The sequence below is a fragment of the Rana temporaria genome, chromosome 1 (genome assembly GCF_905171775.1).
Source record: "Rana temporaria chromosome 1, aRanTem1.1, whole genome shotgun sequence".
NCBI lineage: Eukaryota > Metazoa > Chordata > Amphibia > Anura > Ranidae > Rana > Rana temporaria.
This window is the reverse complement of record NC_053489.1, coordinates 438,040,594-438,055,211: the sequence shown is the minus strand read 5'-3', so window position 1 is coordinate 438,055,211 and position 14,618 is coordinate 438,040,594. Positions and strand designations below refer to the sequence as shown.

Here is a 14,618-nt window from a genome sequence, read left to right as displayed (position 1 = left end):
CAGAGGAGGACAGGAGCGGCAGAACATGGGGGGGGTCGAAGGAAGAGCAGAGGGAGGCAGGGAAGGAGACGGAGGGAGCTGGAGAACAAGGGGGGGGGCTGGAGGAGGATCACACAAAAGGGAATGATCGGTGCAGCAGCAGAAAACAGCTGTGAACACTGATCCCCCTGTATAGCTTTTTAGCCGACAGCCGCAGGAGGGAGAGAAGGAGAAGCGGCTGGCAGCTAAACATCTCTACAGGAAGATCGGTGTTCACAGCCGTTTTCTGCTGCCACACCGATCATTCCCAGAAGATTGATAGGCACTTTCGAGAGTGCGCGAGCCGCCGCAGAAATGCGGGAGTCTTCCGCATCTCACGGGAGACCAGAAAAGTCTGATATCTGCAGTGTGAGACACTGCTAGTCTAATGATATTGGCAGTGAAATTTGACAATATCACTACTGTGGTAGTCACAGTTCTTGTCAGAGGCTTCAATATGAGAAAGTAAAACCCTACCTCAATCAAAATTGTTGCCTCCACACAGACTCAGGGCTAAACCAGGCATAGTAAGTCAGAAATAGGATAAAATATCAGCTGCAGGGGCCATGGGCAATACTGGTGACTAGTCCCTTGCCCTCTGCCTGCTTTTTTTTTTTTTTTTTTTTTTTTTTTTAGACAGTTGCCAAAGTTCAGGTCTTACTTAAATGGCAACTCCAACTTTTACAAAAAAAATAAATAAAAATGCACATATAATTGCAGGAAAAAATGTCCCCTTATTAAATTTTTTGCAATGGAATCTGCAAAGCAACTGTGATCACTGAATTGTGGGTACAATACACAGGCTCCTGCAGAATCCTCTTCCAGCTCCATGTCCATACCAAGATTTGGACTTTAAGGTAGAGCTGGAAACAATATCGCAGGGACGGGGCTTTTTTTTATTGATCCTAGCATTAGTACTAATTTAATACAATAACTATTAGAGTTCATTATGGGTTCATTAAAAATATCGATTACTTACTCGATATATTCTCTCTCATGTTGTGGCCATTTCCATTATTATTGTGGGCATGTTAAGCCCAATCAATATCTTTTCCTGGTTTGCTTTGGAGAGGTGCATGCTGGGTAACCAGCATGCACCTCTTGATCTCGCACATGCAGGATTCACCGGCGGCCGTTGCGCCGTTTCCACCCCGTTGTTATGGCAACATAGATAAACACATCTCGGCGCTGTGATCTGTCCTAAAAAGCATCATTTACTGTCAGGAAATAAACACGATTTTTGATCACAGTAGTGCCCACAGACTCCTGGGAAATGATGTTTACCACCATCATTGAAAGTAAAAGAAAAATCACCAATTTGGGTTGTCCCCAGAAAAGTAATAGAGGGGTCATCTTCCAATGGGGAACTAGCTATAGGGTCCCCTAAAGTATTCCCCTAATTTGCAGGGATTTCCTCTGGCTTCCTGTTTGGCTGAGGGACAGGAAGTGAAGGGAAAAGATGGCGGGGGGGGGATCTGACAGGGGTTATAACCCTCCCTTGCCCTATCCAAAATGAAAAAATACGTTTTGCCTCTAGTTCTACTGCCTGCAGTCCTTAAAAAAGACAAATGTAAAAGATGTTTGACAGTTGCTTCAACTTGCACTAGTAAAGTACAGCCCATCGGAAAAACTCCCTACATATTTCATAAGGTTTGGAGAGGTGCTGAATATAACATTTTACACACGGTACCTTCGTCCCATCAAAATTTTAAATATGTATTTGGGGGGAGGCTGGGGTTTGGACTTTGAGGGTACCATATATCAACTGATTACCAGTCAAAATTAGAAAAGTATAAAGGTTTTATTACAAAAAACTTATACCGTATTTATCGGCGTATACCGCGCACTTTTTTGCCCTGAAATTCAGGGCAAAATCGTGGGTGCACGATATACGCCGATACCCGTGCTGAGTTTGAACTACTGTGACGGCATATACCGAGCGCAGTACACTCGTGTATAGTCGGGCAGGCTCGGCTCCTCTCGCAGTCACGCCCCGACTATACACGAGTGTACTGCGCTCGGTATATGCCGGCGCAGTAGTTTAAACACAGCGCGGGAAGCGGGGATCGAACAGGGAGGACACCGTAGAAGGACGCCGGACCCGACGAGGAGGACACCACCGAAGCCGCAGACGGACGCCGGACCCGACGAGGCCGCCGTGCAAGACACCAAAACTGTAAGTACTAAAATCTTTTTTTTACAGGAATGCGGGTCCACTTAAGGGGTGCGCGCTATATGCCGGAGCGCGCAATACCCCGATAAATACGGTAGATAATTTACATATTCATAAAATAAACTTCTTTAGTCATAACAACTATAAAGAGCTCTTCTCAATATAAACTAGATGATGTTGACATTCTATCTAATTTTGACTGGTAATCAGTTGATATATGGTACCATCGAAGTCCAAACCCCAGCCTCCCCCAAATACATATTTCATATGGTTTGCCTTTTAACACAATATAGCAGGGATGCCATCTTCCTGATCTGAGCTGCCACACACACACACAGAAGCAAAACCAGATGCCAACTACCACACAGAACGGAAAGACGGACTCCGACTTCGAGATGACCCCATAACCCTACAGAGCGCTTTACCCAAATCTGACCTGCTAAGCCAATTTTGAGAGGGTTCTCAATAAGGCCCTACAAACGCCATTACTGACAAACTCATGTAGAGATTCGTGAGGTGGGTCGCCACACTTCTATCCTAGATTAAAGGGTAGATGAACTAGGTCATCAACACTAATCAGGAGGAAGAACTGGAGACTATACGGGAAGGAAAAAAAACCTCATCCCTCCAAGCCCGCCTCGGGGACTTTGAGAATAGGGCCAGGAGGTCTAACCTCTGTCTGTGGGACCCCTGAGACAGTAGTGGACCTCCAATTCACCATCACGGCACCCCAGGGATATAGTCATAAAGCTTCATTTTTTCCACCAAGGAACAATTAATGGAAGCTGCCTGCAACAAGGACTCCCTGTCGTTCCAAGGCCACCGCTACCAGGTTTTCCAGGACCTCTCCCAGCTGACCCTCACCAAAAGAAAAAGAAATGAAACCACATTTCCTAATACTCCAACATTGCTTATCACTGGAGTTTCCCCTTTGCCAGTCACTTCTCCCACAAAGGAATCTCCTATATGTGCAAATTAGCAGAAGACCTCATCACCATGCTCCAAGACCTCCATCAACACCTGAAACCGGCACAGAGGGATCGAAACGCCGAGCGACATCCTGCTCCCCCAAAAAGCTACAGGACTCTCAACACCAGGCCCATTCCAGTATCCACAAGGGGGGTCGCTTTGCCTCACCAGTCCCAGAGGACCCGATGGACCGACTCATCTCTACAGGGTGATATTATCCTACCTTACCCGCCTACCCCCTTAAACTTGCTCACATAGCAAACCCCTGGGCGATTCCACCTAACAGTAACTCTACACAGTTTTTGTGGGGGGTTCTTAACCCGACGGACACACCAATCCTGTTTTACAATCAATTGTTCTTGTTTTGTGCTCCCAATGGATATGGTGTCTTAAAGTGGTTGTATAATAAGGCTTACCTGTAGGTAAAATTAATATATCTCCTAAACCTGTACCGAGATGTTCACCTTGCGTTCAGCTGCTGACATCAGCAGAGCATACGCAGTGAAGGTCCGGCGTATCATGCCGGAACAGAGGGTTCAGGTGCGCATGTACAGGCCCTGCGAACCCTAAGAATCGCCAAAGCAGGACGTCAGCTACCTTGGCAGTGACTGGGAGACTGTGTGGTGCATACTAGCTCATTATGCCTTAAAAAAAAAAAAAAATCTTCTTATGGGTATACAACGGCTTTAACTCCTTCCGCCAGGCCTCCAGACCAGGATAAGAAGACCCTGTTCTGAATGCTTAGGGTACCATAGCTTCACGTTTTAGCCAATAATGAGACTGTGGCGACCCATTACCCAGCCTGCGGGATGTTCTTACCATACTTCCAGACCAGAGTTGCTTTGTTTCCTTCCTAAGCCGATTCAATAATTGCTTACCTATGAAGTAATCTTGAGACTTGTTTGTTATACTGTTTATTGCTTATTATGCTTATTTATTGGCTGCCGTAGTCTCGGAGACAGCTCATTGTGCCACATTGTTTTGGTTACTCTTTGGGACCTTTTGTACCCATCGGCTGGTGGTTTTCCACCACCCCTTGGATACTCATGCCTCGTAGGAGCCACCTCCTTACTTAACCTAGTGCTTCTCCCCCTCTATCCTAGCCTGCACTCTCTAACCAGCTTCTACGGGCTCTTAACCGAGTCTTTGCTTCTCCCTATCCCAGCCTTCCCTATCCCACCCCCCTTCTCCAGAGAGGGACCCCTAGCCTTTACAAAAAGACAGCTGCACTACCCCCTGACTCCACTCAAATCCTATGATGGCGTCTCTGAATATTCTGACGCTCAATTTACAAGGCCTCAACTCTCCCTCAAATTGCACTAAAGCTTTCCGATACTTCTCTGCACTTTCAACCCCCTCCGCTATATTATACTCACTGGCCTCCTGTTAGACAGCAAAGTCTCATATCCTGCTCCCAACAAAAACCCACTGTCATTTCTCTCCACTTGGTTTTCTGTAGTAGACTCCCATAAATGCGGTACACACTCCTGATCTGTGGCGACTCAAACCAAGTGATATACCCATTCCTAGATAAGTCCCTGGCCCAAACTACCACCTACCACCATCACCTCTCATACCAGCAACGTCTAAACCGCCATTCACTACTTCATACCTGGCGAGAACAGAACCATGAAAGATGACAATATACCCACTACTCCTATCCCCAAAAAATGTTTTACAGAATAAACCACCTTTTTGTAAGCATAGGCACCCCTGCGCTTAGTCAAGATTCACTCATAGTACCATGTGCATAGTCAGACCATAATGCGGTCATGACAACTTTCACCTCTGTTACAAGACCTAACCACCGACAAGAAATAGAAAACGCTATAAAAGACTACTATACAAACAATGCATCTTTAGACATGAATCCAGACTCCTCAGAGGGGTTTGCATCAGTCAAGCGTCCCACCAACGTAGGGTGAAGAGTCAGCTTCATAAACACCAAGAAGAAGCCTTCTATAAGGCCTTGGAGATTTTCAAACCTTGCCCTCTCCGTTAATTAATCAAATCTTTGGAAAAACAAGCTTGGAACTCTAGCTCTTCTGGACAGACTCGGCAGATAAGATCCTTCGCAAATCAAATCATACTCTTTGATCTCATGTAAACAAACCAGACACGTTTCTAGCACTATTTCTAGTTTCTAGCACTATGCAAGGCTGATTACACCCCGAAGCAAATTCGACTAAAATTAACCAAAAGATACCTACTCTAGTAACCCACAAAAAATGTTACATAAAGTTTGAAGAAAACTTTCTGAACTGTACAGAGACCCTAAGGCCTAGTACACACGAGAGGATCGATCCGCGGAAACGGTCCGGAGGACCGTTTCCGCGGATAAATCCTCTGGCGGATTTTGATCTCATGGTTGTACTAACCATGAGATCAAAATCCCCGCGGAATTCCCTTCGCGGTGACGTGTCACGCCGTCGCCGCGATGATGACGCGGCGACGTGCGCGACGCTGTCATATAAGGACATCCACGCAGGCGTCGAATCATTACGACGCATGGAATCGGACGGATTGATCCGCTGAGTCTGTACAGACCAGCGGATCAATCCGCTGGACTGGATTCCAGCGGATAGATTTCTTAACATGCTAAGAAATTTTGATCCGCTGGAAATCCATCCCCGGGGAAAAATATCCGCTGGATTGTACACACCAGGGGATCTATCCGCTGAAACCGGTCCGCGGATCAATTCCAGCGGATCGATCCTCTCGTGTGTACGGGGCCTAACACGTTTGACCAATACCAATCCCGCTTGGACACACTACTGTCCCTCCATTCACCTCCTCTCCCTCTCCTAACCAAAATACCTTAGACCGCCCTATCACAACCGAAGAAATTCTTTCTGCGATAAAATCACCAGAACCACGGAAGTGACTGGGTCCTGATGGTTTCTTGACCACTTACTATAAAACACTTCGTTGCTCTTCCGCCTCCTCTTAGGCCCCGTACTCACGACCAAACATCTCTGCTGAAACTGGTCCGCAGACCAGTTTCAGCAGACATGTTTGGCCGTGTGTTGGCCCGAGCGGACCATTTTCGGGCGGATCGGAGAGATTTCCAGCGGACAACTGTTTCCTGGACTTGCTTTAAAACAGTCGTCTGTACAGACCTACCGTACATGTCCTGCCGCCCGCCATCCCTCGCATGCGTCGAATGACTTCGACGCATGCGTGGAAGCATTTTAAGAGGGAAATTTATACATCAAATGCTTTTTTGGTAAGTAGGAAACTATATGATGTGATAGATATCTTAACCCACTTGAACATAAGATTTTTGTGGTATGTGTTTAAAAGCTTTTCAGGATAACTAGTGAATTGATCGAGTACACACTTTCTTAATTTAAATAATGATTTAATGTCTGTGATAGCGCAGGGAGCGCATCTCGTGGTTCTGTCAAATTTGTGTATCTGTTTTTCGCCCCCCTTTTTTTGGGGTGTTTAAATTTATTTTATTTTTTTGTTTGTTTTTGTTGTTTTTTTTGTTATTATTGTTGGATTTTGTTTTGGGGCCTTTTTTTTTTTTTTTTGTTTATGTGTTTAGTATTGTTGTTCACCCCCTATATAGGCTAGGCACAGTTTGTGCCTACTGTGTGAAATATCACACAGTGTACTGCAAAAGTTGGTACATTAGGGTCTCTTAGAGACGCCCTTCCCCTCTTTTTTTTTTTTTCTGCCCCCCCTTAAAATTTTTTTTTTTTTTTTTTTTTTGCTCTTTTTTTTTTTTTTTCCCTCTCTCTCCACCATGGCTACTACAATGGTGTCTCAACCGGTGCTAAAGATATGCTCTTACAATGTTAAAGGTCTAAACATAGCTTCTAAGAGAGGGCAAATTATATATCAAATGCATAAACATAAAGTTAATCTGCTTTTTCTTCAAGAAACCCATTTCCAGACTGATTTTTTCCCCACCTGCCCTAGTGTACATTTTAACCGGTGGTTCCATAGTACTAATCCAGAACAGAAGACTAAAGGAGTCTCTATCGAGTTCCATAAAACCTTGCCTATTGAATTAATTGACAATTTGGTAGACCCTCAGGGAAGGTACGTTTTTGTTAAGTTTTTCCTGTGGGGAATTAAATTTACAGTGGCAAACATATACCTGCCGAATACTAATCAAAGCCAAACAGCAATGAGATATTTGGAAATATTGTCTGGCTTCATGGAGGGGAGACTTATTCTGGGGGGAGATTTTAATCTCCCAATGGACCCACAAATTGAAGCGTACTCTCTATGATTATCATTTGATAGATGTTTGGAGGATACTACATCCTAAATCAAGAGACTATACATACTTTTCAATGGTCCATCAATCTTATAGTCGAATCGACTATTTTTTTGTGGACCATATCTGTTTGGATTGGTCACCAATATGCGATATTGGTACAATGGTCTGGTCAGATCATGCACCACTATTTTTGGAACTCATTATCCCCTCGGTTCCACCGAGAGAATGGACATGGCGTTTAAATGATGCATTACTAGAGAATACAGAGTGCTCTAATCATATAGCGGAAACTATCTCAAATTTTTTGTCAGACCATGTCACAGATTCCACGACACTTCCCACCCAATGGGAAGCTATGAAAGCAGTTTTGAGAGGGACTTTTATTCAACTAGGCGCCCGAATGAAAAAGAAGCGGACAACAGAGATTACAAAGGCGTTTCAAAAGCTTAGAACCTTAGAAACAGAACATAAGAGATTAAACACGACAGAAACTCTACTAGAGGTTGCTTCAGCGCGGACTTGTCTGTGTAAACTATATGAGTCTTCTGCCCGCACATATTCAAGTAAGATGGCGTTATACCAATATAAATTTAGCGATAAGTGTGGAAAGTCGTTGGCTAGTTCTTTAAAACCACACCAGACTCCTACTTTTATCTCAAAGCTCCAGGGTTCAAATGGTGAAATAATTTCCTCACCTTCTTTAATTAGGAAAACATTTAGTGACTTCTACCAGTCTTTATACAATATACCCCCAAACCAATTTTCAAGCTCATTTGATAATGAAGAGGATAAAGTAACATCCTATATAGTAGATACTCCGATACCTACTTTGGCGGAAAATATAGTAGAAGAACTGGAAAACGTAATTACTGAAGAAGAGGTTACCAAAGCTATTGTCAATACCCCGGGAGGTAAAAGCCCAGGCCCCGATGGCTTTACGCCAAAATTCTATAAACATTTTTGTTCTCTTATTACCCCCTTTCTAACCAGGGTATTTAATTCTATAGCGAACGGATCTACTTTTCCGAAACAAACGCTGGAAGCACATATTTCACTTATCCCAAAACCAGATAAAGATCTGTCGCTGTGCGCAAATTTCAGACCTATATCTCTAATTGGGATAGATGTTAAAATATTCTCAAAAATTTTAGCAGGCCGTCTACAACCACTATTGCCTCAACTAATCCATTTAGATCAGGTTGGTTTTGTCAGTGGTCGAGAGGCAAGAGACAATACGCTTAAAACTCTCCTGCTGACGGACTATGCCCGCGCTCAAGAGATTCCTCTATGTCTGTTAACAGTTGATGCCGAAAAGGCGTTTGACCGGGTCAGTTGGAAGTTTTTACGAGCCTCTCTTCTACAGATTGGCATGGGTCCCTGTATGATGGCAAGGATTATGTCTCTTTATCAATCGCCCTCGGCTAGAGTTAGGGTGAATGGATCGTTGTCCCCAGCTTTCCATATCTCTAATGGAACACGTCAGGGATGTCCTCTTTCTCCATTATTGTATGTTATAATAATGGAACACCTTGCAAATGCACTGCGACAAAATGAAGACATAACGGGCATTCAAGTAGGTCCCCTACATGAAAAATTGGCCCTATTTGCAGATGATTTATTACTATTTGTAACAAACCCCCATACCTCTATTCCATCTATACTTTCAGAATTCCAGAGATTTAGTGAAGTTAGTAATTTTAAAGTTAATTGCAACAAATCAGAACTTCTTAATATATCTGTCCCGCAAGGAAAAATGAAGCGAATATCGAAGAACTTTCCTTTTAAGACGTGTACGGAGTCGATTCGATACTTAGGGATTAGTATTTCAGCGTCACCAGCACAACTATACTCTCTAAATTTTCTCCCGATGCTCAATAAAATCCAAACGACCCTGACATCATATACACTCAAACGTCTTTCGTGGTTTGGTAGAATTAATACCCTTAAGATGGATATACTCCCTCGTCTTCTATACTTGTTTCAAACAATTCCAATCCACCTTCCGGCAGTGTTTTTTCGTAAAATTCACCGACTATTTTCTAAGTTTATCTGGAATTCAGTCCAGTCAAGAATTAGTTTCGGGACACTATCTCTACCAAAAAACAGAGGTGGAGTGGGGGTACCAGATGTTTCGATTTACCATAAAGCGACTATATTAGCACGTATTACGGACTGGTTTCACCACTTCACCTCGAAGCAATGGGTTCAATTGGAAGGACATATGAATCCTATAGATTTATGCGCCCTTCCATGGACCTCGCCTATTCTTCGAAAAGGCTTTTCAATACCAGTAGACCTTACTAGGCAAACACTGTATATATGGGACAGACTGATACCCATATATAAAATATCAAAACAATTGAGCCCTATGACCCCCTTTTTTGGAACGCCCGATTTTTTACCAGCCCTACACTCAATCACGTTTGGGCCCTGGTATAAACAAGACCATAGAAGAATTGCTCAAGTCCTCCAGACAGATTCACTACTAGTGGTAGATTTTCCATCGACTAAGACCCCTCAGAACTCTGCGCAGTGGCTGCAGAGACATCAAGCCTTTTGCTATATACGATCAATCCCATCGAAACTAGATTTCTATGCTGAACCGACTGCATTTGAATCCTTGCTACTGCAAGAAGAACCAATATCACACTCAATTTCTATAATTTACTCTATCCTTTTGCTTTCAATCCATCCAGATCTCCCCCCGTTCACGCAGAAGTGGGAGAAAGAACTCCAAGAGAATATAGCTTTAGCAGACTGGCAAAAAAGCTTTATTTTGACTCACAAAACTTCAATAGATACAAGATCACAAGAAAAGGCATATAAGTTGGTGAGTAGATGGTACAGGTGCCCTTCTATAATGCATCAAATCAATCAAAATATACCGGACATTTGTTGGCGTTGTCACGAGGCAAAAGGTAGCATGTTACATGTCTGGTGGGATTGTCCGCCGGTAAGAAGGTTTTGGAAACAAATTTTCGATCTATATGGAAAATTGGAGGATACAGTAATTTGCGCATCACCCAGAGTGGCCCTTCTAAATATGACCCCAGGTCCTTTAAAAAAGGCAAGAGAGGACGTGATTGGATACTTTATTTCAGCAGCTAGAGTAGTTATTCCTCGATATTGGAAGACAGGGGTAGTGCCTTCCCTAGGGGAGTGGGTGAAGGAATTGGAACGTTCTAGAGACTTGGAAAGCCTATTGGCCCGGGAAACGGGAAGGGAAGAGCAGTTTTCTCATACTTGGTCTGCATGGTCTGACTTTCGGAAATCAGATGAATTCCCAACCTGGGTTAATGGGAACCTTACAGACGAGTAGCCATGGTGGGGAGATTATTATTACTGTTTAATTTTATTTCCCCCCCACCCCCCTTTTTTTTTTTTTTTGTTCCTCCTTCCTTTTTTTTTCTATGTGCCTATGGGTATTATATGTTACAGATAAGAAAATATGTATTATGTACATGTATGCTTGACTGCTATGATTATAGTAGTAATGTATGTCTATGTAGATACTACTAAAATTCAATAAAATTCAGATTGAAACAAAATCCCTTTTTATCCAGCCTGGTCCTCACTGACCACCTCCTATCCCACGCTCCGTAAAACACATTTTCCAGCAACAGAAACCTTCAGATGTCTACAGATTAAACATTTCCTAACCCAAAACGTGCCCCCAGACTCAACGAACCCCTGGCTTCACCACCTTTGAACATGCATGTAAATCAGATCCTTACAGACGTGGACTTATCCCTGATTTTTATGCTCAGCTACTCTCGCACACCTCCTCTTCCCCACCAACCTACACAAACAAATGGGAGAATGACCTTAACCTCCAATCGGGCACAAATCTGGGAGGCCACCAAATCTGCATCACCAAACATAGTGGCCCTCAAAACCAACTATAGTACTCACCAGATGGTATCTAGTCCCAGACAGGATTTCCAAATTCCTCCCCCACTACCCCTCACATTGCTTCCACGGCTGCAATGCACCAGGCACGCATGTAAACATATGATGGGAATGCCCCACTGCCCACACCTTTTGGTCAGAAGTGTTCAAGATCCTCTCCAAAATCTTCAATACTACCTTGCCACCAGACACGACTGTATTGCTCCCGAATAGCAAGCTATAGGCTATAACACACCATCAGTTCAAACTCATGCTCACTGTCACCATTGCAGCAAAACCATAGCAAAAGCATGGAAATCCACTTCATTATGGATTCATAGTTAAACTATCAGTTAAACAAAGTAACACATGCCAAAACTGAAGCAGTCCTTCTCGATAAAGTGTCCAAATATGAGAAACTTTGGAAACCATGGATCAAACATGGCCTACCTCTGGGCTTCGACAACTTTGAGGGTGAATTACACCCACCCCATAATTAACCTATCACACCTGGCTCTCTGTGCCACGGGTCATTATTGGAGACACCACCTTTTCCCTCTGTCATCCTCTTATCCTCCACGCATTCTTCTATTCCACCCTCAATCTACCCGAATCACTTCTAGCCTTTGCTCCTCACCCTCATTATGACCTGTCAGGTCTCTTGACCTGAGAAATTTAAAACCACGAACACCACAGAAACTTGGTTTAGTGACCCTCCTCCTATAGGGACACCTGGGATAGATTAGTTCAATGATCCTCTCTCTCGTGTCGAGAGAGGATCATTGACGGAACTTGGCCCTGGGAAAAGTTTGTTTATCTCCCTTAAAGGAGTTGTAAAGGAAAATCTATGCATTAAGGTGAAAAAACATCTGATGATGCCTGCCTGCCTGCCAGGCCGGTTTTACTTACCTGGCCCATCGAAAGTCCCGCGCTCGGTCCCGAGATCCTCTTCGCCGCTCAGCCTGGCCACTCATTGGCTAGAGCGGATGGATTGAGAGCAGCGCAGCCATTGGCTGGCGCTGTTGTCAATCACATCCAGTGACACGGCGCGCCGAGGGGCGGGGCCCAGTGATACAGTGAGCGGCAATGTCCGTTCGCTGTATCACGGTAGCGCGCCCGCAAGGACTCATCACCAAGACGACGTGGATCGGGGCCACTCTGTGCAAAACGAACTGCACAGTGGAGGCAAGTATAACTTGTTTGTTATTTTAAAGAAAACATTTTTTTTCCCTTTAGTGACACTTTAACTATCCCACTTAACTGAGCTTGTAACCATTCCTTTATTACAAGTGTTATTGAAACTTATTTTTATTAGCTGTTTCAAGGTACAGTAAAAGTTATTTGAACAAGAAAAAGCACATACTGGGAAGTAGGTTAGGTTTTACAAATGCTTATTGTTTAAAGCATATCCGTGTTGTGGTCAAAAATTTAAATCATCATTTCTCAATTCCACATTGTATTTCAGTTATTTCTAGCCTACACCTATCAATATGAACAATCTTGAAGTTTGTAAACTTACATTGTGAAGATTCCCACACATTTAAGTTTCTTTTGTAACACATTCACTATACCCTTTGAGGAGGCACTGCTGTGTCACACATTTCACAGAGCCTGACTTCTGAACTACAAAAAATGCTGAGAGGAGGAGTCTCAGAAGGCAAAGTCAGTAGAGGAATCACTGCTTTCAAGCAACAAGGTACCATGGGAAATGTAATCCTTTGAAATGGAAAGTAAACAACAGAGGAGAAGCTGCAAAACATGCAGGGAATCCAGTTGTAGGATGAGATGGTCAGCAGGCAGAAAACATAGCATGAAAGGAGATTTTTATCAAGATTATATTTGATCATCAAATATAACAATTGTTTATATTACTACACTAATAGTAACCTACAAGACGAGAAAGTCCTGATGTGGACGGAATATGTAAAGGGAGCAGAACCTAGTGCCAATGACGTTATCACACTTGTCATGCCAGGGTCTGTGGTGAGCTTGACAACACAGGATTGTGCGGTATAACATGTGATTTTAAGAGGGATGCTCATTTTTAATGTGGGAGTATATGTTTACCTTTGCCATTTAATAAAGTATGAGAGTACTACTGGTTTCCCTTTGTTTTATGGCCATCTACCTGACTGGTTGATGTACGGAGGAGAAAAATGTGGAGAGCAAGCCATTGGGGTAGATCCTTTGTTGGGAGAATGCTTTTTTGACCTCGTATGAGCTTTGAGGTCATAATTGAAGGTAAGCAGATGTAGGAGTCTCTGGGTAGAGTACTTTCCTTTCTAACTTTGTGAATAGCTGGGATTTATCATCATGGAGGACTCTGGATATTTGTAACTGAATTCTGGCTCGTTTACTTTCACCTATTGGATCCCATTTCACCAGGGACTCATTTATTTGTATTTCTATTTTCGACTTGCTACACATATTAAGTTTAATTTGACATTTGTCATGTTCTGTAGATTACATATGATTTATGTAGAATGCACATTGTTTACTTGCTGATATTGTTAGAATTTATCGTGTTTTTTTTTTTTTTTTGAGGGTAGAGCTGCACCATTTTAAAAACAGAAAAATTAGTCAGAGTTATTGTCAAGCTTACTGATGCACGATACGGCTTCTTAACTTGATCTGGGCATCTAAGCATCAGAATGGTCATCTAAGCTTTAGAAACTCTGATCACAGAGGTAACATTACAAAATCTGAATTACTTTTATACAGAACAAACCACAGTTCATTAATGCCCAACTGAACTTGCGGTTTAAAAATCAGCAAAATACATTCCAGGTGCATCAAAGCAAAGCTGTGCAGTCTTATGGTTAATTTTCTTTAGAAAGTTGCCACAGCCGGAGGAAAAAAATAAAAAAAATTCCTTGCCAGAAACCTGTAGAGAGGACTCTTGCTGTCATGTAGAAGCAATCGTTTCCCTACAGAATTCTAACATGTCTTCCTGCTGAGTAAGACCTATAGCTGTGTAATCAGTGAAGCTCATGCTAGCTGGTAATTGGAGAGTTGTAGCTCTGACTCAGGAGAGGACTTTTCATGTGTGGAAACGGTGGTCTCTCTGCAAAGGGTCCTTTTCCTTAGCATGTTAGCACAAGTGACAGAAAAAGGTAAGCTTAACCTTTAAAAATTATTTTCTCAATTCTTAAGTCAAAAAATGTTATATCTCGTCTTCATAAAAGGAACGGTACATAAGAATTTCCGGAAAAAACAGGTACCGTATATAGAAATCCAAAAAACCTTACGAGGGAGATTTTAAGTATTGATTGATGGTCTATATAATGCTTCCATCAATGCTTCCTTGTCAAACAGTTTATTCACTTTAAATGCTTG

General features: G+C 42.9%; 1 protein-coding gene across 1 annotated transcript in view; it reads right to left on the bottom strand.

Annotated features, from left to right (window-relative positions):
• The window catches only part of GPAT3 (glycerol-3-phosphate acyltransferase 3), a 113,457-nt gene that overhangs the window by 46,738 nt on the left and 52,101 nt on the right, over positions 1-14,618 (bottom strand). The gene's annotated exons all lie outside the window — the stretch shown is intronic.